The following is a 22,165-nucleotide window of genomic DNA, read 5'->3' on the forward strand; positions in this document are numbered from 1 at the left end:
AGGAAGGTCCAACACCTAATTGCGACACAGGCAAAAAGCCTCAGTTTCTTTTTGTTTCAACACTGTTCTTGACCACAGTATGTGGCCCATCTTTCTGGAGGTGAACTATTGTGGAGCTGTGAAAAAAATGAGCTGCCCAAGGCACTCTACTGCCACTGATTCCTTAGTTGATAGTTGTGACAGACAAAGATTTGTGTGCATTCTTCAGAATTTGGATTAAAACCAGGGGCCTCATGTACTAAAGGTGCGTACGCACAAAAACATTGTGTACGCCATATTTCACGCTCACGGTCTGATGTACTAAATTTGACTTGAACGTGTGAATGTGCGTTCCCCCACGGAAGTTTTGTTTTGGGCGTACGCCTTTTTTTTGTGCGTATGTATTGTTTTTTTGTCATTTGGCGACACTTAGAGGCGATGCATTGAAATTACAACTATTAAGATATCCTTTATGCACACATTGAAGTAAGCATTATTGGGTAAAATAAAGTAAATTAATCAGACAGTTTCATTGTCTTACAGAAATAATCGTTTAACGTGTTTCCACTTAGCCTAGATCAGGTTTGCGCTGGAGTTGTTGGAGATGCAGCGTTGGCATTACTGGAAAATACTGCTAATGGCCGAATTCATTGAGCGCGCATTTTCCGTGACCATTATGTTTTTTTGGCCCATGATGATGACTGGCTTATAAGCAGTTTTAGATTTCCAAGAGCATAAGAAAACAAGCTAAGTGTGTGACGTGTGTCTTTTTGGTAGGCAACTCATTTAAAGCATTTGAATGAAAGCATTTATCTTAGAATAATAAAACTTAAAACATGGGTAATTATACGCTATGCGTATATAATATTATTATTATTGTTATTATTATTATTATTACTATTATTAATAATAATAATAATAATAATAATAATAACAATAATAATAATAATAATATAACATTATACTCTGCGTAATTGAGGGAGGAATCATGGCAAGTGTGCTGCTTTCGTGCATTTGCGCTTGATTTCAAGTTGATTGTGATGTACTAAGAGAAAGTACGTGGAATTCTGCCTACGCACGGTTTGATAAATCCGTATTTTTTTGTGCGTACGGAACTTTTCAGGTCTGAGCGTACGGAACATTTTAGTAGGAAGTCCACGCAAGTCTTAGTACATGAGGCCCCAGGTGTCTAAATGTTTAAGTTGCTTGATGGCAAAAAAACTACATCATACATGTACCAATTACATTTCCATATCAACAGAGGTGCCCAAGCTCCTTCGATAGCTCAGTTGGTAGAGCGGAGGACTGTAGGTGTTAAATTTGTCATCCTTAGGTCGCTGGTTCAAATCCGGCTCGAAGGACTCCTTTTTTTGAAACCCGTTGTGGCAAAGCAGTGTGCCAAACACTTCACTTGCGATAAAGCTCGTGGTCGTCGTCAGCTAAAACAGGACTTCCCTGACCGGGAATCGAACCCGGGCCGCGGCGGTGAGAGCGCCGAATCCTAGCCACTAGACCACCAGGGAAACAAGCTGATGAACTGACTGTCGAAAAACTTTTTGAAGCTCAGAATGGCTGACCTACCCATGCTGCGTACATGCAAGCAGGCATGGAGTAAAAGGAAGGTCCAACACCTAAATGCGACACAGGCAAAAAGCCTCAGTTTCTTTTTGTTTCAACACTGTTCTAGACCACAGTATGTGGCCCATCTTTCTGGAGGTGAACTATTGTGGAGCTGTGAAAAAAATGAGCTGCCCAAGGCACTCTACTGCCACTGATTCCTTAGTTGATAGTTGTGACAGACAAAGAATTGTGTGCATTCTTCAGAATTTGGATTAAAACCAGGTTTCTAAATGTTTAAGTTGCTTGATGGCAAAAAAAACTACATCATACATGTACCAATTAAGTTTCCATATCAACAGAGGTGCCCAAGCTCCTTCGATAGCTCAGTTGGTAGAGCGGAGGACTGTAGGTGTTAAAATTGTCATCCTTAGGTCGCTGGTTCAAATCCGGCTCGAAGGACTCCTTTTTTTAAAACCCGTTGGGGCAAAGCAGTGTGCCAAATACTTCACTTGCGATAAAGCTCGTGGTCGTCGTCAGCTAAAACAGGACTTCCCTGACCGGGAATCGAACCCGGGCCGCGGCGGTGAGAGCGCCGAATCCTAGCCACTAGACCACCAGGGAAACAAGCTGATGAACTGACTGTCGAAAAACTTTTTGAAGCTCAGAATGGCTGACCTACCCATGCTGCGTACATGCAAGCAGGCATGGAGTAAAAGGAAGGTCCAACACCTAATTGCGACACAGGCAAAAAGCCTCAGTTTCTTTTTGTTTCAACACTGTTCTAGACCACAGTATGTGGCCCATCTTTCTGGAGGTGAACTATTGTGGAGCTGTGAAAAAAATGAGCTGCCCAAGGCACTCTACTGCCACTGATTCCTTAGTTGATAGTTGTGACAGACAAAGAATTGTGTGCATTCTTCAGAATTTGGATTAAAACTAGGTTTCTAAATGTTTAAGTTGCTTGATGGCAAAAAAACTACATCATACATGTACCAATTACATTTCCATATCAACAGAGGTGCCCGAGCTCCTTCGATAGCTCAGTTGGTAGAGCGGAGGACTGTAGGTGTTAAAATTGTCATCCTTAGGTCGCTGGTTCAAATCCGGCTCGAAGGACTCCTTTTTTTAAAACCCGTTGGGGCAAAGCAGTGTGCCAAACACTTCACTTGCGATAAAGCTCGTGGTCGTCGTCAGCTAAAACAGGACTTCCCTGACCGGTAATCGAACCCGGGCCGCGGCGGTGAGAGCGCCGAATCCTAGCCACTAGACCACCAGGGAAACAAGCTGATGAACTGACTGTCGTAAAACTTTTTGAAGCTCAGAATGGCTGACCTACCCATGCTGCGTACATGCAAGCAGGCATGGAGTAAAAGGAAGGTCCAACACCTAATTGCGACACAGGCAAAAAGCCTCAGTTTCTTTTTGTTTCAACACTGTTCTAGACCACAGTATGTGGCCCATCTTTCTGGAGGTGAACTATTGTGGAGCTGTGAAAAAAATGAGCTGCCCAAGGCACTCTACTGCCACTGATTCCTTAGTTGATAGTTGTGACAGACAAAGAATTGTGTGCATTCTTCAGAATTTGGATTAAAACTAGGTTTCTAAATGTTTAAGTTGCTTGATGGCAAAAAAACTACATCATACATGTACCAATTACATTTCCATATCAACAGAGGTGCCCGAGCTCCTTCGATAGCTCAGTTGGTAGAGCGGAGGACTGTAGGTGTTAAAATTGTCATCCTTAGGTCGCTGGTTCAAATCCGGCTCGAAGAACTCCTTTTTTTAAAATCCGTTGTGGCAAAGCATTGTGCCAAATACTTCACTTGCGATAAAGCTCGTGGTCGTCGTCAGCTAAAACAGGACTTCCCTGACCGGGAATCGAACCCGGGCCGCGGCGGTGAGAGCGCCGAATCCTAGCCACTAGACCACCAGGGAAACAAGATGATGAACTGACTGTCGAAAAACTTTTTGAAGCTCAGAATGGCTGACCTACCCATGCTGCGTACATGCAAGCAGGCATGGAGTAAAAGGAAATTCCAACACCTAATTGCGACACAGGCAAAAAGCCTCAATTTCTTTTTGTTTCAACACTGTTCTAGACCACAGTATGTGGCCCATCTTTCTGGAGGTGAACTATTGTGGAGCTGTGAAAAAAATGAGCTGCCCAAGGCACTCTACTGCCACTGATTCCTTAGTTGATAGTTGTGACAGACAAAGATTTGTGTGCATTCTTCAGAATTTGGATTAAAACCAGGTGTCTAAATGTTTAAGTTGCTTGATGGCAAAAAAACTACATCATACATGTACCAATTAAGTTTCCATATCAACAGAGGTGCCCAAGCTCCTTCGATAGCTCAGTTGGTAGAGCGGAGGACTGTAGGTGTTAAATTTGTCATCCTTAGGTCGCTGGTTCAAATCCGGCTCGAAGGACTCCTTTTTTTAAAACCCGTTGGGGCAAAGCAGTGTGCCAAATACTTCACTTGCGATAAAGCTTGTGGTCGTCGTCAGCTAAAACAGGACTTCCCTGACCGGGAATCGAACCCGGGCCGCGGCGGTGAGAGCGCCGAATCCTAGCCACTAGACCACCAGGGAAACAAGCTGATGAACTGACTGTCGAAAAACTTTTTGAAGCTCAGAATGGCTGACCTACCCATGCTGCGTACATGCAAGCAGGCATGGAGTAAAAGGAAGGTCCAACACCTAATTGCGACACAGGCAAAAAGCCTCAGTTTCTTTTTGTTTCAACACTGTTCTAGACCACAGTATGTGGCCCATCTTTCTGGAGGTGAACTATTGTGGAGCTGTGAAAAAAATGAGCTGCCCAAGGCACTCTACTGCCACTGATTCCTTAGTTGATAGTTGTGACAGACAAAGAATTGTGTGCATTCTTCAGAATTTGGATTAAAACTAGGTTTCTAAATGTTTAAGTTGCTTGATGGCAAAAAAACTACATCATACATGTACCAATTACATTTCCATATCAACAGAGGTGCCCGAGCTCCTTCGATAGCTCAGTTGGTAGAGCGGAGGACTGTAGGTGTTAAAATTGTCATCCTTAGGTCGCTGGTTCAAATCCGGCTCGAAGGACTCCTTTTTTTAAAACCCGTTGGGGCAAAGCAGTGTGCCAAATACTTCACTTGCGATAAAGCTCGTGGTCGTCGTCAGCTAAAACAGGACTTCCCTGACCGGGAATCGAACCCGGGCCGCGGCGGTGAGAGCGCCGAATCCTAGCCACTAGACCACCAGGGAAACAAGCTGATGAACTGACTGTCGAAAAACTTTTTGAAGCTCAGAATGGCTGACCTACCCATGCTGCGTACATGCAAGCAGGCATGGAGTAAAAGGAAGGTCCAACACCTAATTGCGACACAGGCAAAAAGCCTCAGTTTCTTTTTGTTTCAACACTGTTCTAGACCACAGTATGTGGCCCATCTTTCTGGAAGGGGAACTATTGTGGAGCAGTGAAAAAAATGAGCTGCCCAAGGCACTCTACTGCCACTGATTCTTTAGTTGATAGTTGTGACAGACAAAGAATTGTGTGCATTCTTCAGAATTTGGATTAAAACTAGGTTTCTAAATGTTTAAGTTGCTTGATGGCAAAAAAACTACATCATACATGTACCAATTACATTTCCATATCAACAGAGGTGCCCGAGCTCCTTCGATAGCTCAGTTGGTAGAGCGGAGGACTGTAGGTGTTAAAATTGTCATACTTAGGTCGCTGGTTCAAATCCGGCTCGAAGGACTCCTTTTTTTAAAACCCGTTGGGGCAAAGCAGTGTGCCAAATACTTCACTTGCGATAAAGCTCGTGGTCGTCGTCAGCTAAAACAGGACTTCCCTGACCGGGAATCGAACCCGGGCCGCGGCGGTGAGAGCGCCGAATCCTAGCCACTAGACCACCAGGGAAACAAGCTGATGAACTGACTGTCGAAAAACTTTTTGAAGCTCAGAATGGCTGACCTACCCATGCTGCGTACATGCAAGCAGGCATGGAGTAAAAGGAAGGTCCAACACCTAATTGCGACACAGGCAAAAAGCCTCAGTTTCTTTTTGTTTCAACACTGTTCTAGACCACAGTATGTGGCCCATCTTTCTGGAGGTGAACTATTGTGGAGCTGTGAAAAAAATGAGCTGCCCAAGGCACTCTACTGCCACTGATTCCTTAGTTGATAGTTGTGACAGACAAAGAATTGTGTGCATTCTTCAGAATTTGGATTAAAACTAGGTTTCTAAATGTTTAAGTTGCTTGATGGCAAAAAAACTACATCATACATGTACCAATTACATTTCCATATCAACAGAGGTGCCCCAGCTCCTTCGATAGCTCAGTTGGTAGAGCGGAGGACTGTAGGTGTTAAAATTGTCATCCTTAGGTCGCTGGTTCAAATCCGGCTCGAAGGACTCCTTTTTTTAAAATCCGTTGTGGCAAAGCAGTGTGCCAAATACTTCACTTGCGATAAAGCTCGTGGTCGTCGTCAGCTAAAACAGGACTTCCCTGACCGGGAATCGAACCCGGGCCGCGGCGGTGAGAGCGCCGAATCCTAGCCACTAGACCACCAGGGAAACAAGCTGATGAACTGACTGTCGAAAAACTTTTTGAAGCTCAGAATGGCTGACCTACCCATGCTGCGTACATGCAAGCAGGCATGGAGTAAAAGAAAGGTCCAACACCTAAATGCGACACAGGCAAAAAGCCTCAGTTTCTTTTTGTTTCAACACTGTTCTAGACCACAGTATGTGGCCCATCTTTCTGGAGGTGAACTATTGTGGAGCTGTGAAAAAAATGAGCTGCCCAAGGCACTCTACTGCCACTGATTCCTTAGTTGATAGTTGTGACAGACAAAGAATTGTGTGCATTCTTCAGAATTTGGATTGAAACCAGGTTTCTAAATGTTTAAGTTGCTTGATGGCAAAAAAAAACTACATCATACATGTACCAATTACATTTCCATATCAACAGAGATGCCCAAGCTCCTTCGATAGCTCAGTTGGTAGAGCGGAGGACTGTAGGTGTTAAAATTGTCATCCTTAGGTTGCTGGTTCAAATCCGGCTCGAAGGACTCCTTTTTTTAAAACCCGTTGGGGCAAAGCAGTGTGCCAAATACTTCACTTGCGATAAAGCTCGTGGTCGTCGTCAGCTAAAACAGGACTTCCCTGACCGGGAATCGAACCCAGGCCGCGGCGGTGAGAGCGCCGAATCCTAGCCACTAGACCACCAGGGAAACAAGCTGATGAACTGACTGTCGAAAAAATTTTTGAAGCTCAGAATGGCTGACCTACCCATGCTGCGTACATGCAAGCAGGCATGGAGTAAAAGGAAGGTCCAACACCTAATTGCGACACAGGCAAAAAGCCTCAGTTTCTTTTTGTTTCAACACTGTTCTAGACCACAGTATGTGGCCCATCTTTCTGGAGGTGAACTATTGTGGAGCTGTGAAAAAAATGAGCTGCCCAAGGCACTCTACTGCCACTGATTCCTTAGTTGATAGTTGTGACAGACAAAGAATTGTGTGCATTCTTCAGAATTTGGATTAAAACTAGGTTTCTAAATGTTTAAGTTGCTTGATGGCAAAAAAACTACATCATACATGTACCAATTACATTTCCATATCAACAGAGGTGCCCGAGCTCCTTCGATAGCTCAGTTGGTAGAGCGGAGGACTGTAGGTGTTAAAATTGTCATCCTTAGGTCGCTGGTTCAAATCCGGCTCGAAGGACTCCTTTTTTTAAAATCCGTTGTGGCAAAGCAGTGTGCCAAATACTTCACTTGCGATAAAGCTCGTGGTCGTCGTCAGCTAAAACAGGACTTCCCTGACCGGGAATCGAACCCGGGCCGCGGCGGTGAGAGCGCCGAATCCTAGCCACTAGACCACCAGGCAAACAAGCTGATGAACTGACTGTCGAAAAACTTTTTGAAGCTCAGAATGGCTGACCTACCCATGCTGCGTACATGCAAGCAGGCATGGAGTAAAAGAAAGGTCCAACACCTAAATGCGACACAGGCAAAAAGCCTCAGTTTCTTTTTGTTTCAACACTGTTCTAGACCACAGTATGTGGCCCATCTTTCTGGAGGTAAACTTTTGTGGAGCTGTGAAAAAAATGAGCTGCCCAAGGCACTCTACTGCCACTGATTCCTTAGTTGATAGTTGTGACAGACAAAGAATTGTGTGCATTCTTCAGAATTTGGATTAAAACCAGGTTTCTAAATGTTTAAGTTGCTTGATGGCAAAAAAAAACTACATCATACATGTACCAATTACATTTCCATATCAACAGAGATGCCCAAGCTCCTTCGATAGCTCAGTTGGTAGAGCGGAGGACTGTAGGTGTTAAAATTGTCATCCTTAGGTCGCTGGTTCAAATCCGGCTCGAAGGACTCCTTTTTTTAAAACCCGTTGGGGCAAAGCAGTGTGCCAAATACTTCACTTGCGATAAAGCTCGTGGTCGTCGTCAGCTAAAACAGGACTTCCCTGACCGGGAATCGAACCCGGGCCGCGGCGGTGAGAGCGTCGAACCCTAGCCACTAGACCACCAGGGAAACAAGCTGATGAACTGACTGTCGAAAAACTTTTTGAAGCTCACAATGGCTGACCTACCCATGCTGCGTACATGCAAGCAGGCATGGAGTAAAAGGAAGGTCCAACACCTAATTGCGACACAGGCAAAAAGCCTCAGTTTCTTTTTGTTTCAACACTGTTCTAGACCACAGTATGTGGCCCATCTTTCTGGAGGTGAACTATTGTGGAGCTGTGAAGAAAATGAGCTGCCCAAGGCACTCTACTGCCACTGATTCCTTAGTTGATAGTTGTGACAGACAAAGATTTGTGTGCATTCTTCAGAATTTGGATTAAAACCAGGTGTCTAAATGTTTAAGTTGCTTGATGGCAAAAAAACTACATCATACATGTACCAATTACATTTCCATATCAATAGAGGTGCCCAAGCTCCTTCGATAGCTCAGTTGGTAGAGCGGAGGACTGTAGGTGTTAAAATTGTCATCCTTAGGTCGCTGGTTCAAAACTGGCTCGAAGGACTCCTTTTTTTGAAACCCGTTGTGGCAAAGCAGTGTGCCAAACACTTCACTTGCGATAAAGCTCGTGGTCGTCGTCAGCTAAAACTGGACTTCCCTGACCGGGAATCGAACCCGGGCCGCGGCGGTGAGAGCGCCGAATCCTAGCCACTAGACCACCAGGGAAACAAGCTGATGAACTGACTGTCGAAAAACTTTTTGAAGCTCAGAATGACTGACCTACCCATGCTGCGTACATGCAAGCAGGCATGGAGTAAAAGGAAGGTCCAACACCTAAATGCGACACAGGCAAAAAGCCTCAGTTTCTTTTTGTTTCAACACTGTTCTAGACCACAGTATGTGGCCCATCTTTCTGGAGGTGAACTATTGTGGAGCTGTGAAAAAAATGAGCTGCCCAAGGCACTCTACTGCCACTGATTCCTTAGTTGATAGTTGTGACAGACAAAGAATTGTGTGCATTCTTCAGAATTTGGATTAAAACCAGGTTTCTAAATGTTTAAGTTGCTTGATGGCAAAAAAAACTACATCATACATGTACCAATTACATTTCCATATCAACAGAGGTGCCCAAGCTCCTTCGAAAGCTCAGTTGGTAGAGCGGAGGACTGTAGGTGTTAAAATTGTCATCCTTAGGTCGCTGGTTCAAATCCGGCTCGAAGGACTCCTTTTTTTAAAACCCGTTGGGGCAAAGCAGTGTGCCAAATACTTCACTTGCGATAAAGCTCGTGGTCGTCGTCAGCTAAAACAGGACTTCCCTGACCGGGAATCGAACCCGGGCCGCAGCGGTGAGAGCGCCGAATCCTAGCCACTAGACCACCAGGGAAACAAGCTGATGAACTGACTGTCGAAAAACTTTTTGAAGCTCAGAATGGCTGACCTACCCATGCTGCGTACATGCAAGCAGGCATGGAGTAAAAGGAAGGTCCAACACCTAATTGCGACACAGGCAAAAAGCCTCAGTTTCTTTTTGTTTCAACACTGTTCTAGACCACAGTATGTGGCCCATCTTTCTGGAGGTGAACTATTGTGGAGCTGTGAAAAAAATGAGCTGCCCAAGGCACTCTACTGCCACTGATTCCTTAGTTGATAGTTGTGACAGACAAAGAATTGTGTGCATTCTTCAGAATTTGGATTAAAACTAGGTTTCTAAATGTTTAAGTTGCTTGATGGCAAAAAAACTACATCATACATGTACCAATTACATTTCCATATCAACAGAGGTGCCCGAGCTCCTTCGATAGCTCAGTTGGTAGAGCGGAGGACTGTAGGTGTTAAAATTGTCATCCTTAGGTCGCTGGTTCAAATCCGGCTCGAAGGACTCCTTTTTTTTAAATCCGTTGTGGCAAAGCAGTGTGCCAAATACTTCACTTGCGATAAAGCTCGTGGTCGTCGTCAGCTAAAACAGGACTTCCCTGACCGGGAATCGAACCCGGGCCGCGGCGGTGAGAGCGCCGAATCCTAGCCACTAGACCACCAGGGAAACAAGCTGATGAACTGACTGTCGAAAAACTTTTTGAAGCTCAGAATGGCTGACCTACCCATGCTGCGTACATGCAAGCAGGCATGGAGTAAAAGGAAGGTCCAACACCTAATTGCGACACAGGCAAAAAGCCTCAGTTTCTTTTTGTTTCAACACTGTTCTTGACCACAGTATGTGGCCCATCTTTCTGGAGGTGAACTATTGTGGAGCTGTGAAAAAAATGAGCTGCCCAAGGCACTCTACTGCCACTGATTCCTTAGTTGATAGTTGTGACAGACAAAGATTTGTGTGCATTCTTCAGAATTTGGATTAAAACCAGGTTTCTAAATGTTTAAGTTGCTTGATGGCAAAAAAAACTACATCATACATGTACCAATTAAGTTTCCATATCAACAGAGGTGCCCAAGCTCCTTCGATAGCTCAGTTGGTAGAGCGGAGGACTGTAGGTGTTAAAATTGTCATCCTTAGGTCGCTGGTTCAAATCCGGCTCGAAGGACTCCTTTTTTTAAAACCCGTTGGGGCAAAGCAGTGTGCCAAACACTTCACTTGCGATAAAGCTCGTGGTCGTCGTCAGCTAAAACAGGACTTCCCTGACCGGGAATCGAACCCAGGCCGCGGCGGTGAGAGCGCCGAATCCTAGCCACTAGACCACCAGGGAAACAAGCTGATGAACTGACTGTCGAAAAACTTTTTGAAGCTCAGAATGGCTGACCTACCCATGCTGCGTACATGCAAGCAGGCATGGAGTAAAAGGAAATTCCAACACCTAATTGCGACACAGGCAAAAAGCCTCAATTTCTTTTTGTTTCAACACTGTTCTTGACCACAGTATGTGGCCCATCTTTCTGGAGGTGAACTATTGTGGAGCTGTGAAAAAAATGAGCTGCCCAAGGCACTCTACTGCCACTGATTCCTTAGTTGATAGTTGTGACAGACAAAGATTTGTGTGCATTCTTCAGAATTTGGATTAAAACCAGGTGTCTAAATGTTTAAGTTGCTTGATGGCAAAAAAACTACATCATACATGTACCAATTACATTTCCATATCAACAGAGGTGCCCAAGCTCCTTCGATAGCTCAGTTGGTAGAGCGGAGGACTGTAGGTGTTAAAATTGTCATCCTTAGGTCGCTGGTTCAAAACTGGCTCGAAGGACTCCTTTTTTTGAAACCCGTTGTGGCAAAGCAGTGTGCCAAACACTTCACTTGCGATAAAGCTCGTGGTCGTCGTCAGCTAAAACAGGACTTCCCTGACCGGGAATCGAACCCGGGCCGCGGCGGTGAGAGCGCCGAATCCTAGCCACTAGACCACCAGGGAAACAAGCTGATGAACTGACTGTCGAAAAACTTTTTGAAGCTCAGAATGACTGACCTACCCATGCTGCGTACATGCAAGCAGGCATGGAGTAAAAGGAAGGTCCAACACCTAAATGCGACACAGGCAAAAAGCCTCAGTTTCTTTTTGTTTCAACACTGTTCTAGACCACAGTATGTGGCCCATCTTTCTGGAGGTGAACTATTGTGGAGCTGTGAAAAAAATGAGCTGCCCAAGGCACTCTACTGCCACTGATTCCTTAGTTGATAGTTGTGACAGACAAAGAATTGTGTGCATTCTTCAGAATTTGGATTAAAACTAGGTTTCTAAATGTTTAAGTTGCTTGATGGCAAAAAACTACATCATACATGTACCAATTACATTTCCATATCAACAGAGGTGCCCGAGCTCCTTCGATAGCTCAGTTGGTAGAGCGGAGGACTGTAGGTGTTAAAAATGTCATCCTTAGGTCGCTGGTTCAAATCCGGCTCGAAGGACTCCTTTTTTTTAAATCCGTTGTGGCAAAGCAGTGTGCCAAATACTTCACTTGCGATAAAGCTCGTGGTCGTCGTCAGCTAAAACAGGACTTCCCTGACCGGGAATCAAACCCGGGCCGCGGCGGTGAGAGCGTCGAACCCTAGCCACTAGACCACCAGGGAAACAAGCTGATGAACTGACTGTCGAAAAACTTTTTGAAGCTCACAATGGCTGACCTACCCATGCTGCGTACATGCAAGCAGGCATGGAGTAAAAGGAAGGTCCAACACCTAATTGCGACACAGGCAAAAAGCCTCAGTTTCTTTTTGTTTCAACACTGTTCTAGACCACAGTATGTGGCCCATCTTTCTGGAGGTGAACTATTGTGGAGCTGTGAAAAAAATGAGCTGCCCAAGGCACTCTACTGCCACTGATTCCTTAGTTGATAGTTGTGACAGACAAAGAATTGTGTGCATTCTTCAGAATTTGGATTAAAACTAGGTTTCTAAATGTTTAAGTTGCTTGATGGCAAAAAAACTACATCATACATGTACCAATTACATTTCCATATCAACAGAGGTGCCCGAGCTCCTTCGATAGCTCAGTTGGTAGAGCGGAGGACTGTAGGTGTTAAAATTGTCATCCTTAGGTCGCTGGTTCAAATCCGGCTCGAAGGACTCCTTTTTTTAAAATCCGTTGTGGCAAAGCAGTGTGCCAAATACTTCACTTGCGATAAAGCTCGTGGTCGTCGTCAGCTAAAACAGGACTTCCCTGACCGGGAATCGAACCCGGGCCGCGGCGGTGAGAGCGCCGAATCCTAGCCACTAGACCACCAGGCAAACAAGCTGATGAACTGACTGTCGAAAAACTTTTTGAAGCTCAGAATGGCTGACCTACCCATGCTGCGTACATGCAAGCAGGCATGGAGTAAAAGAAAGGTCCAACACCTAAATGCGACACAGGCAAAAAGCCTCAGTTTCTTTTTGTTTCAACACTGTTCTAGACCACAGTATGTGGCCCATCTTTCTGGAGGTGAACTATTGTGGAGCTGTGAAAAAAATGAGCTGCCCAAGGCACTCTACTGCCACTGATTCCTTAGTTGATAGTTGTGACAGACAAAGAATTGTGTGCATTCTTCAGAATTTGGATTAAAACCAGGTTTCTAAATGTTTAAGTTGCTTGATGGCAAAAAAAAACTACATCATACATGTACCAATTACATTTCCATATCAACAGAGATGCCCAAGCTCCTTCGATAGCTCAGTTGGTAGAGCGGAGGACTGTAGGTGTTAAAATTGTCATCCTTAGGTCGCTGGTTCAAATCCGGCTCGAAGGACTCCTTTTTTTAAAACCCGTTGGGGCAAAGCAGTGTGCCAAATACTTCACTTGCGATAAAGCTCGTGGTCGTCGTCAGCTAAAACAGGACTTCCCTGACCGGGAATCGAACCCGGGCCGCGGCGGTGAGAGCGTCGAACCCTAGCCACTAGACCACCAGGGAAACAAGCTGATGAACTGACTGTCGAAAAACTTTTTGAAGCTCACAATGGCTGACCTACCCATGCTGCGTACATGCAAGCAGGCATGGAGTAAAAGGAAGGTCCAACACCTAATTGCGACACAGGCAAAAAGCCTCAGTTTCTTTTTGTTTCAACACTGTTCTAGACCACAGTATGTGGCCCATCTTTCTGGAGGTGAACTATTGTGGAGCTGTGAAGAAAATGAGCTGCCCAAGGCACTCTACTGCCACTGATTCCTTAGTTGATAGTTGTGACAGACAAAGATTTGTGTGCATTCTTCAGAATTTGGATTAAAACCAGGTGTCTAAATGTTTAAGTTGCTTGATGGCAAAAAAACTACATCATACATGTACCAATTACATTTCCATATCAATAGAGGTGCCCAAGCTCCTTCGATAGCTCAGTTGGTAGAGCGGAGGACTGTAGGTGTTAAAATTGTCATCCTTAGGTCGCTGGTTCAAAACTGGCTCGAAGGACTCCTTTTTTTGAAACCCGTTGTGGCAAAGCAGTGTGCCAAACACTTCACTTGCGATAAAGCTCGTGGTCGTCGTCAGCTAAAACTGGACTTCCCTGACCGGGAATCGAACCCGGGCCGCGGCGGTGAGAGCGCCGAATCCTAGCCACTAGACCACCAGGGAAACAAGCTGATGAACTGACTGTCGAAAAACTTTTTGAAGCTCAGAATGACTGACCTACCCATGCTGCGTACATGCAAGCAGGCATGGAGTAAAAGGAAGGTCCAACACCTAAATGCGACACAGGCAAAAAGCCTCAGTTTCTTTTTGTTTCAACACTGTTCTAGACCACAGTATGTGGCCCATCTTTCTGGAGGTGAACTATTGTGGAGCTGTGAAAAAAATGAGCTGCCCAAGGCACTCTACTGCCACTGATTCCTTAGTTGATAGTTGTGACAGACAAAGAATTGTGTGCATTCTTCAGAATTTGGATTAAAACCAGGTTTCTAAATGTTTAAGTTGCTTGATGGCAAAAAAAACTACATCATACATGTACCAATTACATTTCCATATCAACAGAGGTGCCCAAGCTCCTTCGAAAGCTCAGTTGGTAGAGCGGAGGACTGTAGGTGTTAAAATTGTCATCCTTAGGTCGCTGGTTCAAATCCGGCTCGAAGGACTCCTTTTTTTAAAACCCGTTGGGGCAAAGCAGTGTGCCAAATACTTCACTTGCGATAAAGCTCGTGGTCGTCGTCAGCTAAAACAGGACTTCCCTGACCGGGAATCGAACCCGGGCCGCAGCGGTGAGAGCGCCGAATCCTAGCCACTAGACCACCAGGGAAACAAGCTGATGAACTGACTGTCGAAAAACTTTTTGAAGCTCAGAATGGCTGACCTACCCATGCTGCGTACATGCAAGCAGGCATGGAGTAAAAGGAAGGTCCAACACCTAATTGCGACACAGGCAAAAAGCCTCAGTTTCTTTTTGTTTCAACACTGTTCTAGACCACAGTATGTGGCCCATCTTTCTGGAGGTGAACTATTGTGGAGCTGTGAAAAAAATGAGCTGCCCAAGGCACTCTACTGCCACTGATTCCTTAGTTGATAGTTGTGACAGACAAAGAATTGTGTGCATTCTTCAGAATTTGGATTAAAACTAGGTTTCTAAATGTTTAAGTTGCTTGATGGCAAAAAAACTACATCATACATGTACCAATTACATTTCCATATCAACAGAGGTGCCCGAGCTCCTTCGATAGCTCAGTTGGTAGAGCGGAGGACTGTAGGTGTTAAAATTGTCATCCTTAGGTCGCTGGTTCAAATCCGGCTCGAAGGACTCCTTTTTTTTAAATCCGTTGTGGCAAAGCAGTGTGCCAAATACTTCACTTGCGATAAAGCTCGTGGTCGTCGTCAGCTAAAACAGGACTTCCCTGACCGGGAATCGAACCCGGGCCGCGGCGGTGAGAGCGCCGAATCCTAGCCACTAGACCACCAGGGAAACAAGCTGATGAACTGACTGTCGAAAAACTTTTTGAAGCTCAGAATGGCTGACCTACCCATGCTGCGTACATGCAAGCAGGCATGGAGTAAAAGGAAGGTCCAACACCTAATTGCGACACAGGCAAAAAGCCTCAGTTTCTTTTTGTTTCAACACTGTTCTTGACCACAGTATGTGGCCCATCTTTCTGGAGGTGAACTATTGTGGAGCTGTGAAAAAAATGAGCTGCCCAAGGCACTCTACTGCCACTGATTCCTTAGTTGATAGTTGTGACAGACAAAGATTTGTGTGCATTCTTCAGAATTTGGATTAAAACCAGGTTTCTAAATGTTTAAGTTGCTTGATGGCAAAAAAAACTACATCATACATGTACCAATTAAGTTTCCATATCAACAGAGGTGCCCAAGCTCCTTCGATAGCTCAGTTGGTAGAGCGGAGGACTGTAGGTGTTAAAATTGTCATCCTTAGGTCGCTGGTTCAAATCCGGCTCGAAGGACTCCTTTTTTTAAAACCCGTTGGGGCAAAGCAGTGTGCCAAACACTTCACTTGCGATAAAGCTCGTGGTCGTCGTCAGCTAAAACAGGACTTCCCTGACCGGGAATCGAACCCAGGCCGCGGCGGTGAGAGCGCCGAATCCTAGCCACTAGACCACCAGGGAAACAAGCTGATGAACTGACTGTCGAAAAACTTTTTGAAGCTCAGAATGGCTGACCTACCCATGCTGCGTACATGCAAGCAGGCATGGAGTAAAAGGAAATTCCAACACCTAATTGCGACACAGGCAAAAAGCCTCAATTTCTTTTTGTTTCAACACTGTTCTTGACCACAGTATGTGGCCCATCTTTCTGGAGGTGAACTATTGTGGAGCTGTGAAAAAAATGAGCTGCCCAAGGCACTCTACTGCCACTGATTCCTTAGTTGATAGTTGTGACAGACAAAGATTTGTGTGCATTCTTCAGAATTTGGATTAAAACCAGGTGTCTAAATGTTTAAGTTGCTTGATGGCAAAAAAACTACATCATACATGTACCAATTACATTTCCATATCAACAGAGGTGCCCAAGCTCCTTCGATAGCTCAGTTGGTAGAGCGGAGGACTGTAGGTGTTAAAATTGTCATCCTTAGGTCGCTGGTTCAAAACTGGCTCGAAGGACTCCTTTTTTTGAAACCCGTTGTGGCAAAGCAGTGTGCCAAACACTTCACTTGCGATAAAGCTCGTGGTCGTCGTCAGCTAAAACAGGACTTCCCTGACCGGGAATCGAACCCGGGCCGCGGCGGTGAGAGCGCCGAATCCTAGCCACTAGACCACCAGGGAAACAAGCTGATGAACTGACTGTCGAAAAACTTTTTGAAGCTCAGAATGACTGACCTACCCATGCTGCGTACATGCAAGCAGGCATGGAGTAAAAGGAAGGTCCAACACCTAAATGCGACACAGGCAAAAAGCCTCAGTTTCTTTTTGTTTCAACACTGTTCTAGACCACAGTATGTGGCCCATCTTTCTGGAGGTGAACTATTGTGGAGCTGTGAAAAAAATGAGCTGCCCAAGGCACTCTACTGCCACTGATTCCTTAGTTGATAGTTGTGACAGACAAAGAATTGTGTGCATTCTTCAGAATTTGGATTAAAACTAGGTTTCTAAATGTTTAAGTTGCTTGATGGCAAAAAAACTACATCATACATGTACCAATTACATTTCCATATCAACAGAGGTGCCCGAGCTCCTTCGATAGCTCAGTTGGTAGAGCGGAGGACTGTAGGTGTTAAAAATGTCATCCTTAGGTCGCTGGTTCAAATCCGGCTCGAAGGACTCCTTTTTTTTAAATCCGTTGTGGCAAAGCAGTGTGCCAAATACTTCACTTGCGATAAAGCTCGTGGTCGTCGTCAGCTAAAACAGGACTTCCCTGACCGGGAATCAAACCCGGGCCGCGGCGGTGAGAGCGTCGAACCCTAGCCACTAGACCACCAGGGAAACAAGCTGATGAACTGACTGTCGAAAAACTTTTTGAAGCTCACAATGGCTGACCTACCCATGCTGCGTACATGCAAGCAGGCATGGAGTAAAAGGAAGGTCCAACACCTAATTGCGACACAGGCAAAAAGCCTCAGTTTCTTTTTGTTTCAACACTGTTCTAGACCACAGTATGTGGCCCATCTTTCTGGAGGTGAACTATTGTGGAGCTGTGAAGAAAATGAGCTGCCCAAGGCACTCTACTGCCACTGATTCCTTAGTTGATAGTTGTGACAGACAAAGATTTGTGTGCATTCTTCAGAATTTGGATTAAAACCAGGTGTCTAAATGTTTAAGTTGCTTGATGGCAAAAAAACTACATCATACATGTACCAATTACATTTCCATATCAATAGAGGTGCCCAAGCTCCTTCGATAGCTCAGTTGGTAGAGCGGAGGACTGTAGGTGTTAAAATTGTCATCCTTAGGTCGCTGTTTCAAAACTGGCTCGAAGGACTCCTTTTTTTGAAACCCGTTGTGGCAAAGCAGTGTGCCAAACACTTCACTTGCGATAAAGCTCGTGGTCGTCGTCAGCTAAAACAGGACTTCCCTGACCGGGAATCGAACCCGGGCCGCGGCGGTGAGAGCGCCGAATCCTAGCCACTAGACCACCAGGGAAACAAGCTGATGAACTGACTGTCGAAAAACTTTTTGAAGCTCAGAATGACTGACCTACCCATGCTGCGTACATGCAAGCAGGCATGGAGTAAAAGGAAGGTCCAACACCTAAATGCGACACAGGCAAAAAGCCTCAGTTTCTTTTTGTTTCAACACTGTTCTAGACCACAGTATGTGGCCCATCTTTCTGGAGGTGAACTATTGTGGAGCTGTGAAAAAAATGAGCTGCCCAAGGCACTCTACTGCCACTGATTCCTTAGTTGATAGTTGTGACAGACAAAGAATTGTGTGCATTCTTCAGAATTTGGATTAAAACCAGGTTTCTAAATGTTTAAGTTGCTTGATGGCAAAAAAAACTACATCATACATGTACCAATTACATTTCCATATCAACAGAGGTGCCCAAGCTCCTTCGAAAGCTCAGTTGGTAGAGCGGAGGACTGTAGGTGTTAAAATTGTCATCCTTAGGTCGCTGGTTCAAATCCGGCTCGAAGGACTCCTTTTTTTAAAACCCGTTGGGGCAAAGCAGTGTGCCAAATACTTCACTTGCGATAAAGCTCGTGGTCGTCGTCAGCTAAAACAGGACTTCCCTGACCGGGAATCGAACCCGGGCCGCGGCGGTGGGAGCGCCGAATCCTAGCCACTAGACCACCAGGGAAACAAGCTGATGAACTGACTGTCGAAAAACTTTTTGAAGCTCACAATGGCTGACCTACCCATGCTGCGTACATGCAAGCAGGCATGGAGTAAAAGGAAGGTCCAACACCTAATTGCGACACAGGCAAAAAGCCTCAGTTTCTTTTTGTTTCAACACTGTTCTAGACCACAGTATGTGGCCCATCTTTCTGGAGGTGAACTATTGTGGAGCTGTGAAAAAAATGAGCTGCCCAAGGCACTCTACTGCCACTGATTCCTTAGTTGATAGTTGTGACAGACAAAGAATTGTGTGCATTCTTCAGAATTTGGATTAAAACTAGGTTTCTAAATGTTTAAGTTGCTTGATGGCAAAAAAACTACATCATACATGTACCAATTACATTTCCATATCAACAGAGGTGCCCGAGATCCTTCGATAGCTCAGTTGGTAGAGCGGAGGACTGTAGGTGTTAAAATTGTCATCCTTAGGTCGCTGGTTCAAATCCGGCTCGAAGGACTCCTTTTTTTGAAACCCGTTGTGGCAAAGCAGTGTGCCAAACACTTCACTTGCGATAAAGCTCGTGGTCGTCGTCAGCTAAAACAGGACTTCCCTGACCGGGAATCGAACCCGGGCCGCGGCGGTGAGAGCGCCGAATCCTAGCCACTAGACCACCAGGGAAACAAGCTGATGAACTGACTGTCGAAAAACTTTTTGAAGCTCAGAATGGCTGACCTACCCATGCTGCGTACATGTAAGCAGGCATGGAGTAAAAGGAAGGTCCAACACCTAATTGCGACACAGGCAAAAAGCCTCAGTTTCTTTTTGTTTCAACACTGTTCTAGACCACAGTATGTGGCCCATCTTTCTGGAGGTGAACTATTGTGGAGCTGTGAAAAAAATGAGCTGCCCAAGGCACTCTACTGCCACTGATTCCTTAGTTGATAGTTGTGACAGACAAAGAATTGTGTGCATTCTTCAGAATTTGGATTAAAACCAGGTTTCTAAATGTTTAAGTTGCTTGATGGCAAAAAAAACTACATCATACATGTACCAATTACGTTTCCATATCAACAGAGGTGCCCAAGCTCCTTCGATAGCTCAGTTGGTAGAGCGGAGGACTGTAGGTGTTAAAATTGTCATCCTTAGGTCGCTGGTTAAAATCCGGCTCGAAGGACTCCTTTTTTTAAAACCCGTTGGGGCAAAGCAGTGTGCCAAATACTTCACTTGCGATAAAGCTCGTGGTCGTCGTCAGCTAAAACAGGACTTCCCTGACCGGGAATCGAACCCGGGCCGCGGCGGTGAGAGCGCCGAATCCTAGCCACTAGACCACCAGGGAAACAAGCTGATGAACTGACTGTCGAAAAACTTTTTGAAGCTCAGAATGGCTGACCTACCCATGCTGCGTACATGCAAGCAGGCATGGAGTAAAAGGAAATTCCAACACCTTATTGCAACACAGGCAAAAAGCCTCAATTTCTTTTTGTTTCAACACTGTTCTTGACCACAGTATGTGGCCCATCTTTCTGGAGGTGAACTATTGTGGAGCTGTGAAAAAAATGAGCTGCCCAAGGCACTCTACTGCCACTGATTCCTTAGTTGATAGTTGTGACAGACAAAGATTTGTGTGCATTCTTCAGAATTTGGATTAAAACCAGGTGTCTAAATGTTTAAGTTGCTTGATGGCAAAAAAACTACATCATACATGTACCAATTACATTTCCATATCAACAGAGGTGCCCAAGCTCCTTCGATAGCTCAGTTGGTAGAGCGGAGGACTGTAGGTGTTAAAATTGTCATCCTTAGGTCGCTGGTTCAAATCCGGCTCGAAGGACTCCTTTTTTTGAAACCCGTTGTGGCAAAGCAGTGTGCCAAACACTTCACTTGCGATAAAGCTCGTGGTCGTCGTCAGCTAAAACAGGACTTCCCTGACCGGGAATCGAACCCGGGCCGCGGCGGTGAGAGCGCCGAATCCTAGCCACTAGACCACCAGGGAAACAAGCTGATGAACTGACTGGCGAAAAACTTTTTGAAGCTCAGAATGGCTGACCTACCCATGCTGCGTACATGCAAGCAGGCATGGAGTAAAAGGAAGGTCCAACACCTAAATGCGACACAGGCAAAAAGCCTCAGTTTCTTTTTGTTTCAACACTGTTCTAGACCACAGTATGTGGCCCATCTTTCTGGAGGTGAACTATTGTGGAGCTGTGAAAAAAATGAGCTGCCCAAGGCACTCTACTGCCACTGATTCCTTAGTTGATAGTTGTGACAGACAAAGAATTGTGTGCATTCTTCAGAATTTGGATTAAAACCAGGTTTCTAAATGTTTAAGTTGCTTGATGGCAAAAAAAAACTACATCATACATGTACCAATTAAGTTTCCATATCAACAGAGGTGCCCAAGCTACTTCGATAGCTCAGTTGGTAGAGCGGAGGACTGTAGGTGTTAAAATTGTCATCCTTAGGTTGCTGGTTCAAATCCGGCTCGAAGGACTCCTTTTTTTAAAACCCGTTGGGGCAAAGCAGCGTGCCAAATACTTCACTTGCGATAAAGCTCGTGGTCGTCGTCAGCTAAAACAGGACTTCCCTGACCGGGAATCGAACCCGGGCCGCAGCGGTGAGAGCGCCGAATCCTAGCCACTAGACCACCAGGGAAACAAGCTGATGAACTGACTGTCGAAAAACTTTTTGAAGCTCAGAATGGCTGACCTACCCATGCTGCGTACATGCAAGCAGGCATGGAGTAAAAGGAAGGTCCAACACCTAATTGCGACACAGGCAAAAAGCCTCAGTTTCTTTTTGTTTCAACACTGTTCTAGACCACAGTATGTGGCCCATCTTTCTGGAGGTGAACTATTGTGGAGCTGTGAAAAAAATGAGCTGCCCAAGGCACTCTACTGCCACTGATTCCTTAGTTGATAGTTGTGACAGACAAAGAATTGTGTGCATTCTTCAGAATTTGGATTAAAACTAGGTTTCTAAATGTTTAAGTTGCTTGATGGCAAAAAAACTACATCATACATGTACCAATTACATTTCCATATCAACAGAGGTGCCCGAGCTCCTTCGATAGCTCAGTTGGTAGAGCGGAGGACTGTAGGTGTTAAAATTGTCATCCTTAGGTCGCTGGTTCAAATCCTGCTCGAAGGACTCATTTTTTTAAAACCCGTTGGGGCAAAGCAGTGTGCCAAATACTTCACTTGCGATAAAGCTCGTGGTCGTCGTCAGCTAAAACAGGACTTCCCTGACCGGGAATCGAACCCGGGCCGCGGCGGTGAGAGCGCCGAATCCTAGCCACTAGACCACCAGGGAAACAAGCTGATGAACTGACTGTCGAAAAACTTTTTGAAGCTCAGAATGGCTGACCTACCCATGCTGCGTACATGCAAGCAGGCATGGAGTAAAAGGAAGGTCCAACACCTAATTGCGACACAGGCAAAAAGCCTCAGTTTCTTTTTGTTTCAACACTGTTCTAGACCACAGTATGTGGCCCATCTTTCTGGAGGTGAACTATTGTGGAGCTGTGAAAAAAATGAGCTGCCCAAGGCACTCTACTGCCACTGATTCCTTAGTTGATAGTTGTGACAGACAAA

The 22,165-nt window shown here is 45.3% G+C and overlaps 1 long non-coding RNA gene and 62 other non-coding genes across 63 annotated transcripts in view; 32 read left to right on the top strand and 31 right to left on the bottom strand.

The window, feature by feature from the left end:
• The window catches only part of LOC125799400 (uncharacterized), a 199,720-nt gene that overhangs the window by 101,050 nt on the left and 76,505 nt on the right, over positions 1–22,165 (bottom strand). The window lies entirely within an intron of this gene.
• Positions 1,254–1,340, top strand: trnay-gua (transfer RNA tyrosine (anticodon GUA)). The gene is given in 2 exon segments: positions 1,254–1,290; positions 1,305–1,340. It is a non-coding gene; the product is annotated as a tRNA-Tyr (tRNA).
• Positions 1,431–1,502, bottom strand: trnae-cuc (transfer RNA glutamic acid (anticodon CUC)). The gene has a single exon. It is a non-coding gene; the product is annotated as a tRNA-Glu (tRNA).
• trnay-gua (transfer RNA tyrosine (anticodon GUA)) lies at positions 1,912–1,998 on the top strand. The gene is given in 2 exon segments: positions 1,912–1,948; positions 1,963–1,998. It is a non-coding gene; the product is annotated as a tRNA-Tyr (tRNA).
• On the bottom strand, positions 2,089–2,160 carry trnae-cuc (transfer RNA glutamic acid (anticodon CUC)). The gene has a single exon. It is a non-coding gene; the product is annotated as a tRNA-Glu (tRNA).
• On the top strand, positions 2,569–2,655 carry trnay-gua (transfer RNA tyrosine (anticodon GUA)). The gene is given in 2 exon segments: positions 2,569–2,605; positions 2,620–2,655. It is a non-coding gene; the product is annotated as a tRNA-Tyr (tRNA).
• trnae-cuc (transfer RNA glutamic acid (anticodon CUC)) lies at positions 2,746–2,817 on the bottom strand. Its single transcript has one exon. It is a non-coding gene; the product is annotated as a tRNA-Glu (tRNA).
• Positions 3,226–3,312, top strand: trnay-gua (transfer RNA tyrosine (anticodon GUA)). Its single transcript is given in 2 exon segments — positions 3,226–3,262; positions 3,277–3,312. It is a non-coding gene; the product is annotated as a tRNA-Tyr (tRNA).
• On the bottom strand, positions 3,403–3,474 carry trnae-cuc (transfer RNA glutamic acid (anticodon CUC)). Its single transcript has one exon. It is a non-coding gene; the product is annotated as a tRNA-Glu (tRNA).
• On the top strand, positions 3,883–3,969 carry trnay-gua (transfer RNA tyrosine (anticodon GUA)). Its single transcript is given in 2 exon segments — positions 3,883–3,919; positions 3,934–3,969. It is a non-coding gene; the product is annotated as a tRNA-Tyr (tRNA).
• On the bottom strand, positions 4,060–4,131 carry trnae-cuc (transfer RNA glutamic acid (anticodon CUC)). Its single transcript has one exon. It is a non-coding gene; the product is annotated as a tRNA-Glu (tRNA).
• trnay-gua (transfer RNA tyrosine (anticodon GUA)) lies at positions 4,540–4,626 on the top strand. The gene is given in 2 exon segments: positions 4,540–4,576; positions 4,591–4,626. It is a non-coding gene; the product is annotated as a tRNA-Tyr (tRNA).
• On the bottom strand, positions 4,717–4,788 carry trnae-cuc (transfer RNA glutamic acid (anticodon CUC)). The gene has a single exon. It is a non-coding gene; the product is annotated as a tRNA-Glu (tRNA).
• Positions 5,198–5,284, top strand: trnay-gua (transfer RNA tyrosine (anticodon GUA)). The gene is given in 2 exon segments: positions 5,198–5,234; positions 5,249–5,284. It is a non-coding gene; the product is annotated as a tRNA-Tyr (tRNA).
• Positions 5,375–5,446, bottom strand: trnae-cuc (transfer RNA glutamic acid (anticodon CUC)). The gene has a single exon. It is a non-coding gene; the product is annotated as a tRNA-Glu (tRNA).
• On the top strand, positions 5,855–5,941 carry trnay-gua (transfer RNA tyrosine (anticodon GUA)). Its single transcript is given in 2 exon segments — positions 5,855–5,891; positions 5,906–5,941. It is a non-coding gene; the product is annotated as a tRNA-Tyr (tRNA).
• On the bottom strand, positions 6,032–6,103 carry trnae-cuc (transfer RNA glutamic acid (anticodon CUC)). Its single transcript has one exon. It is a non-coding gene; the product is annotated as a tRNA-Glu (tRNA).
• On the top strand, positions 6,514–6,600 carry trnay-gua (transfer RNA tyrosine (anticodon GUA)). Its single transcript is given in 2 exon segments — positions 6,514–6,550; positions 6,565–6,600. It is a non-coding gene; the product is annotated as a tRNA-Tyr (tRNA).
• trnae-cuc (transfer RNA glutamic acid (anticodon CUC)) lies at positions 6,691–6,762 on the bottom strand. The gene has a single exon. It is a non-coding gene; the product is annotated as a tRNA-Glu (tRNA).
• On the top strand, positions 7,171–7,257 carry trnay-gua (transfer RNA tyrosine (anticodon GUA)). Its single transcript is given in 2 exon segments — positions 7,171–7,207; positions 7,222–7,257. It is a non-coding gene; the product is annotated as a tRNA-Tyr (tRNA).
• trnae-cuc (transfer RNA glutamic acid (anticodon CUC)) lies at positions 7,348–7,419 on the bottom strand. Its single transcript has one exon. It is a non-coding gene; the product is annotated as a tRNA-Glu (tRNA).
• trnay-gua (transfer RNA tyrosine (anticodon GUA)) lies at positions 7,830–7,916 on the top strand. Its single transcript is given in 2 exon segments — positions 7,830–7,866; positions 7,881–7,916. It is a non-coding gene; the product is annotated as a tRNA-Tyr (tRNA).
• Positions 8,007–8,078, bottom strand: trnae-cuc (transfer RNA glutamic acid (anticodon CUC)). Its single transcript has one exon. It is a non-coding gene; the product is annotated as a tRNA-Glu (tRNA).
• On the top strand, positions 8,487–8,573 carry trnay-gua (transfer RNA tyrosine (anticodon GUA)). Its single transcript is given in 2 exon segments — positions 8,487–8,523; positions 8,538–8,573. It is a non-coding gene; the product is annotated as a tRNA-Tyr (tRNA).
• On the bottom strand, positions 8,664–8,735 carry trnae-cuc (transfer RNA glutamic acid (anticodon CUC)). The gene has a single exon. It is a non-coding gene; the product is annotated as a tRNA-Glu (tRNA).
• On the top strand, positions 9,145–9,231 carry trnay-gua (transfer RNA tyrosine (anticodon GUA)). The gene is given in 2 exon segments: positions 9,145–9,181; positions 9,196–9,231. It is a non-coding gene; the product is annotated as a tRNA-Tyr (tRNA).
• trnae-cuc (transfer RNA glutamic acid (anticodon CUC)) lies at positions 9,322–9,393 on the bottom strand. Its single transcript has one exon. It is a non-coding gene; the product is annotated as a tRNA-Glu (tRNA).
• trnay-gua (transfer RNA tyrosine (anticodon GUA)) lies at positions 9,802–9,888 on the top strand. Its single transcript is given in 2 exon segments — positions 9,802–9,838; positions 9,853–9,888. It is a non-coding gene; the product is annotated as a tRNA-Tyr (tRNA).
• On the bottom strand, positions 9,979–10,050 carry trnae-cuc (transfer RNA glutamic acid (anticodon CUC)). The gene has a single exon. It is a non-coding gene; the product is annotated as a tRNA-Glu (tRNA).
• On the top strand, positions 10,460–10,546 carry trnay-gua (transfer RNA tyrosine (anticodon GUA)). Its single transcript is given in 2 exon segments — positions 10,460–10,496; positions 10,511–10,546. It is a non-coding gene; the product is annotated as a tRNA-Tyr (tRNA).
• trnae-cuc (transfer RNA glutamic acid (anticodon CUC)) lies at positions 10,637–10,708 on the bottom strand. The gene has a single exon. It is a non-coding gene; the product is annotated as a tRNA-Glu (tRNA).
• On the top strand, positions 11,117–11,203 carry trnay-gua (transfer RNA tyrosine (anticodon GUA)). Its single transcript is given in 2 exon segments — positions 11,117–11,153; positions 11,168–11,203. It is a non-coding gene; the product is annotated as a tRNA-Tyr (tRNA).
• Positions 11,294–11,365, bottom strand: trnae-cuc (transfer RNA glutamic acid (anticodon CUC)). Its single transcript has one exon. It is a non-coding gene; the product is annotated as a tRNA-Glu (tRNA).
• On the top strand, positions 11,773–11,859 carry trnay-gua (transfer RNA tyrosine (anticodon GUA)). The gene is given in 2 exon segments: positions 11,773–11,809; positions 11,824–11,859. It is a non-coding gene; the product is annotated as a tRNA-Tyr (tRNA).
• Positions 12,430–12,516, top strand: trnay-gua (transfer RNA tyrosine (anticodon GUA)). Its single transcript is given in 2 exon segments — positions 12,430–12,466; positions 12,481–12,516. It is a non-coding gene; the product is annotated as a tRNA-Tyr (tRNA).
• trnae-cuc (transfer RNA glutamic acid (anticodon CUC)) lies at positions 12,607–12,678 on the bottom strand. Its single transcript has one exon. It is a non-coding gene; the product is annotated as a tRNA-Glu (tRNA).
• Positions 13,089–13,175, top strand: trnay-gua (transfer RNA tyrosine (anticodon GUA)). Its single transcript is given in 2 exon segments — positions 13,089–13,125; positions 13,140–13,175. It is a non-coding gene; the product is annotated as a tRNA-Tyr (tRNA).
• trnae-cuc (transfer RNA glutamic acid (anticodon CUC)) lies at positions 13,266–13,337 on the bottom strand. The gene has a single exon. It is a non-coding gene; the product is annotated as a tRNA-Glu (tRNA).
• On the top strand, positions 13,746–13,832 carry trnay-gua (transfer RNA tyrosine (anticodon GUA)). Its single transcript is given in 2 exon segments — positions 13,746–13,782; positions 13,797–13,832. It is a non-coding gene; the product is annotated as a tRNA-Tyr (tRNA).
• On the bottom strand, positions 13,923–13,994 carry trnae-cuc (transfer RNA glutamic acid (anticodon CUC)). Its single transcript has one exon. It is a non-coding gene; the product is annotated as a tRNA-Glu (tRNA).
• On the top strand, positions 14,404–14,490 carry trnay-gua (transfer RNA tyrosine (anticodon GUA)). Its single transcript is given in 2 exon segments — positions 14,404–14,440; positions 14,455–14,490. It is a non-coding gene; the product is annotated as a tRNA-Tyr (tRNA).
• On the bottom strand, positions 14,581–14,652 carry trnae-cuc (transfer RNA glutamic acid (anticodon CUC)). Its single transcript has one exon. It is a non-coding gene; the product is annotated as a tRNA-Glu (tRNA).
• On the top strand, positions 15,061–15,147 carry trnay-gua (transfer RNA tyrosine (anticodon GUA)). Its single transcript is given in 2 exon segments — positions 15,061–15,097; positions 15,112–15,147. It is a non-coding gene; the product is annotated as a tRNA-Tyr (tRNA).
• trnae-cuc (transfer RNA glutamic acid (anticodon CUC)) lies at positions 15,238–15,309 on the bottom strand. Its single transcript has one exon. It is a non-coding gene; the product is annotated as a tRNA-Glu (tRNA).
• On the top strand, positions 15,719–15,805 carry trnay-gua (transfer RNA tyrosine (anticodon GUA)). Its single transcript is given in 2 exon segments — positions 15,719–15,755; positions 15,770–15,805. It is a non-coding gene; the product is annotated as a tRNA-Tyr (tRNA).
• On the bottom strand, positions 15,896–15,967 carry trnae-cuc (transfer RNA glutamic acid (anticodon CUC)). Its single transcript has one exon. It is a non-coding gene; the product is annotated as a tRNA-Glu (tRNA).
• On the top strand, positions 16,376–16,462 carry trnay-gua (transfer RNA tyrosine (anticodon GUA)). Its single transcript is given in 2 exon segments — positions 16,376–16,412; positions 16,427–16,462. It is a non-coding gene; the product is annotated as a tRNA-Tyr (tRNA).
• Positions 16,553–16,624, bottom strand: trnae-cuc (transfer RNA glutamic acid (anticodon CUC)). Its single transcript has one exon. It is a non-coding gene; the product is annotated as a tRNA-Glu (tRNA).
• On the top strand, positions 17,033–17,119 carry trnay-gua (transfer RNA tyrosine (anticodon GUA)). Its single transcript is given in 2 exon segments — positions 17,033–17,069; positions 17,084–17,119. It is a non-coding gene; the product is annotated as a tRNA-Tyr (tRNA).
• trnay-gua (transfer RNA tyrosine (anticodon GUA)) lies at positions 17,690–17,776 on the top strand. Its single transcript is given in 2 exon segments — positions 17,690–17,726; positions 17,741–17,776. It is a non-coding gene; the product is annotated as a tRNA-Tyr (tRNA).
• Positions 17,867–17,938, bottom strand: trnae-cuc (transfer RNA glutamic acid (anticodon CUC)). Its single transcript has one exon. It is a non-coding gene; the product is annotated as a tRNA-Glu (tRNA).
• trnay-gua (transfer RNA tyrosine (anticodon GUA)) lies at positions 18,348–18,434 on the top strand. The gene is given in 2 exon segments: positions 18,348–18,384; positions 18,399–18,434. It is a non-coding gene; the product is annotated as a tRNA-Tyr (tRNA).
• On the bottom strand, positions 18,525–18,596 carry trnag-ccc (transfer RNA glycine (anticodon CCC)). Its single transcript has one exon. It is a non-coding gene; the product is annotated as a tRNA-Gly (tRNA).
• Positions 19,005–19,091, top strand: trnay-gua (transfer RNA tyrosine (anticodon GUA)). Its single transcript is given in 2 exon segments — positions 19,005–19,041; positions 19,056–19,091. It is a non-coding gene; the product is annotated as a tRNA-Tyr (tRNA).
• Positions 19,182–19,253, bottom strand: trnae-cuc (transfer RNA glutamic acid (anticodon CUC)). Its single transcript has one exon. It is a non-coding gene; the product is annotated as a tRNA-Glu (tRNA).
• On the top strand, positions 19,663–19,749 carry trnay-gua (transfer RNA tyrosine (anticodon GUA)). Its single transcript is given in 2 exon segments — positions 19,663–19,699; positions 19,714–19,749. It is a non-coding gene; the product is annotated as a tRNA-Tyr (tRNA).
• On the bottom strand, positions 19,840–19,911 carry trnae-cuc (transfer RNA glutamic acid (anticodon CUC)). The gene has a single exon. It is a non-coding gene; the product is annotated as a tRNA-Glu (tRNA).
• trnay-gua (transfer RNA tyrosine (anticodon GUA)) lies at positions 20,320–20,406 on the top strand. Its single transcript is given in 2 exon segments — positions 20,320–20,356; positions 20,371–20,406. It is a non-coding gene; the product is annotated as a tRNA-Tyr (tRNA).
• Positions 20,497–20,568, bottom strand: trnae-cuc (transfer RNA glutamic acid (anticodon CUC)). Its single transcript has one exon. It is a non-coding gene; the product is annotated as a tRNA-Glu (tRNA).
• On the top strand, positions 20,979–21,065 carry trnay-gua (transfer RNA tyrosine (anticodon GUA)). Its single transcript is given in 2 exon segments — positions 20,979–21,015; positions 21,030–21,065. It is a non-coding gene; the product is annotated as a tRNA-Tyr (tRNA).
• On the bottom strand, positions 21,156–21,227 carry trnae-cuc (transfer RNA glutamic acid (anticodon CUC)). The gene has a single exon. It is a non-coding gene; the product is annotated as a tRNA-Glu (tRNA).
• trnay-gua (transfer RNA tyrosine (anticodon GUA)) lies at positions 21,636–21,722 on the top strand. Its single transcript is given in 2 exon segments — positions 21,636–21,672; positions 21,687–21,722. It is a non-coding gene; the product is annotated as a tRNA-Tyr (tRNA).
• On the bottom strand, positions 21,813–21,884 carry trnae-cuc (transfer RNA glutamic acid (anticodon CUC)). The gene has a single exon. It is a non-coding gene; the product is annotated as a tRNA-Glu (tRNA).

Source organism: Astyanax mexicanus, chromosome 3 (assembly GCF_023375975.1).
Source record: "Astyanax mexicanus isolate ESR-SI-001 chromosome 3, AstMex3_surface, whole genome shotgun sequence".
Taxonomy (NCBI): domain Eukaryota; kingdom Metazoa; phylum Chordata; class Actinopteri; order Characiformes; family Acestrorhamphidae; genus Astyanax; species Astyanax mexicanus.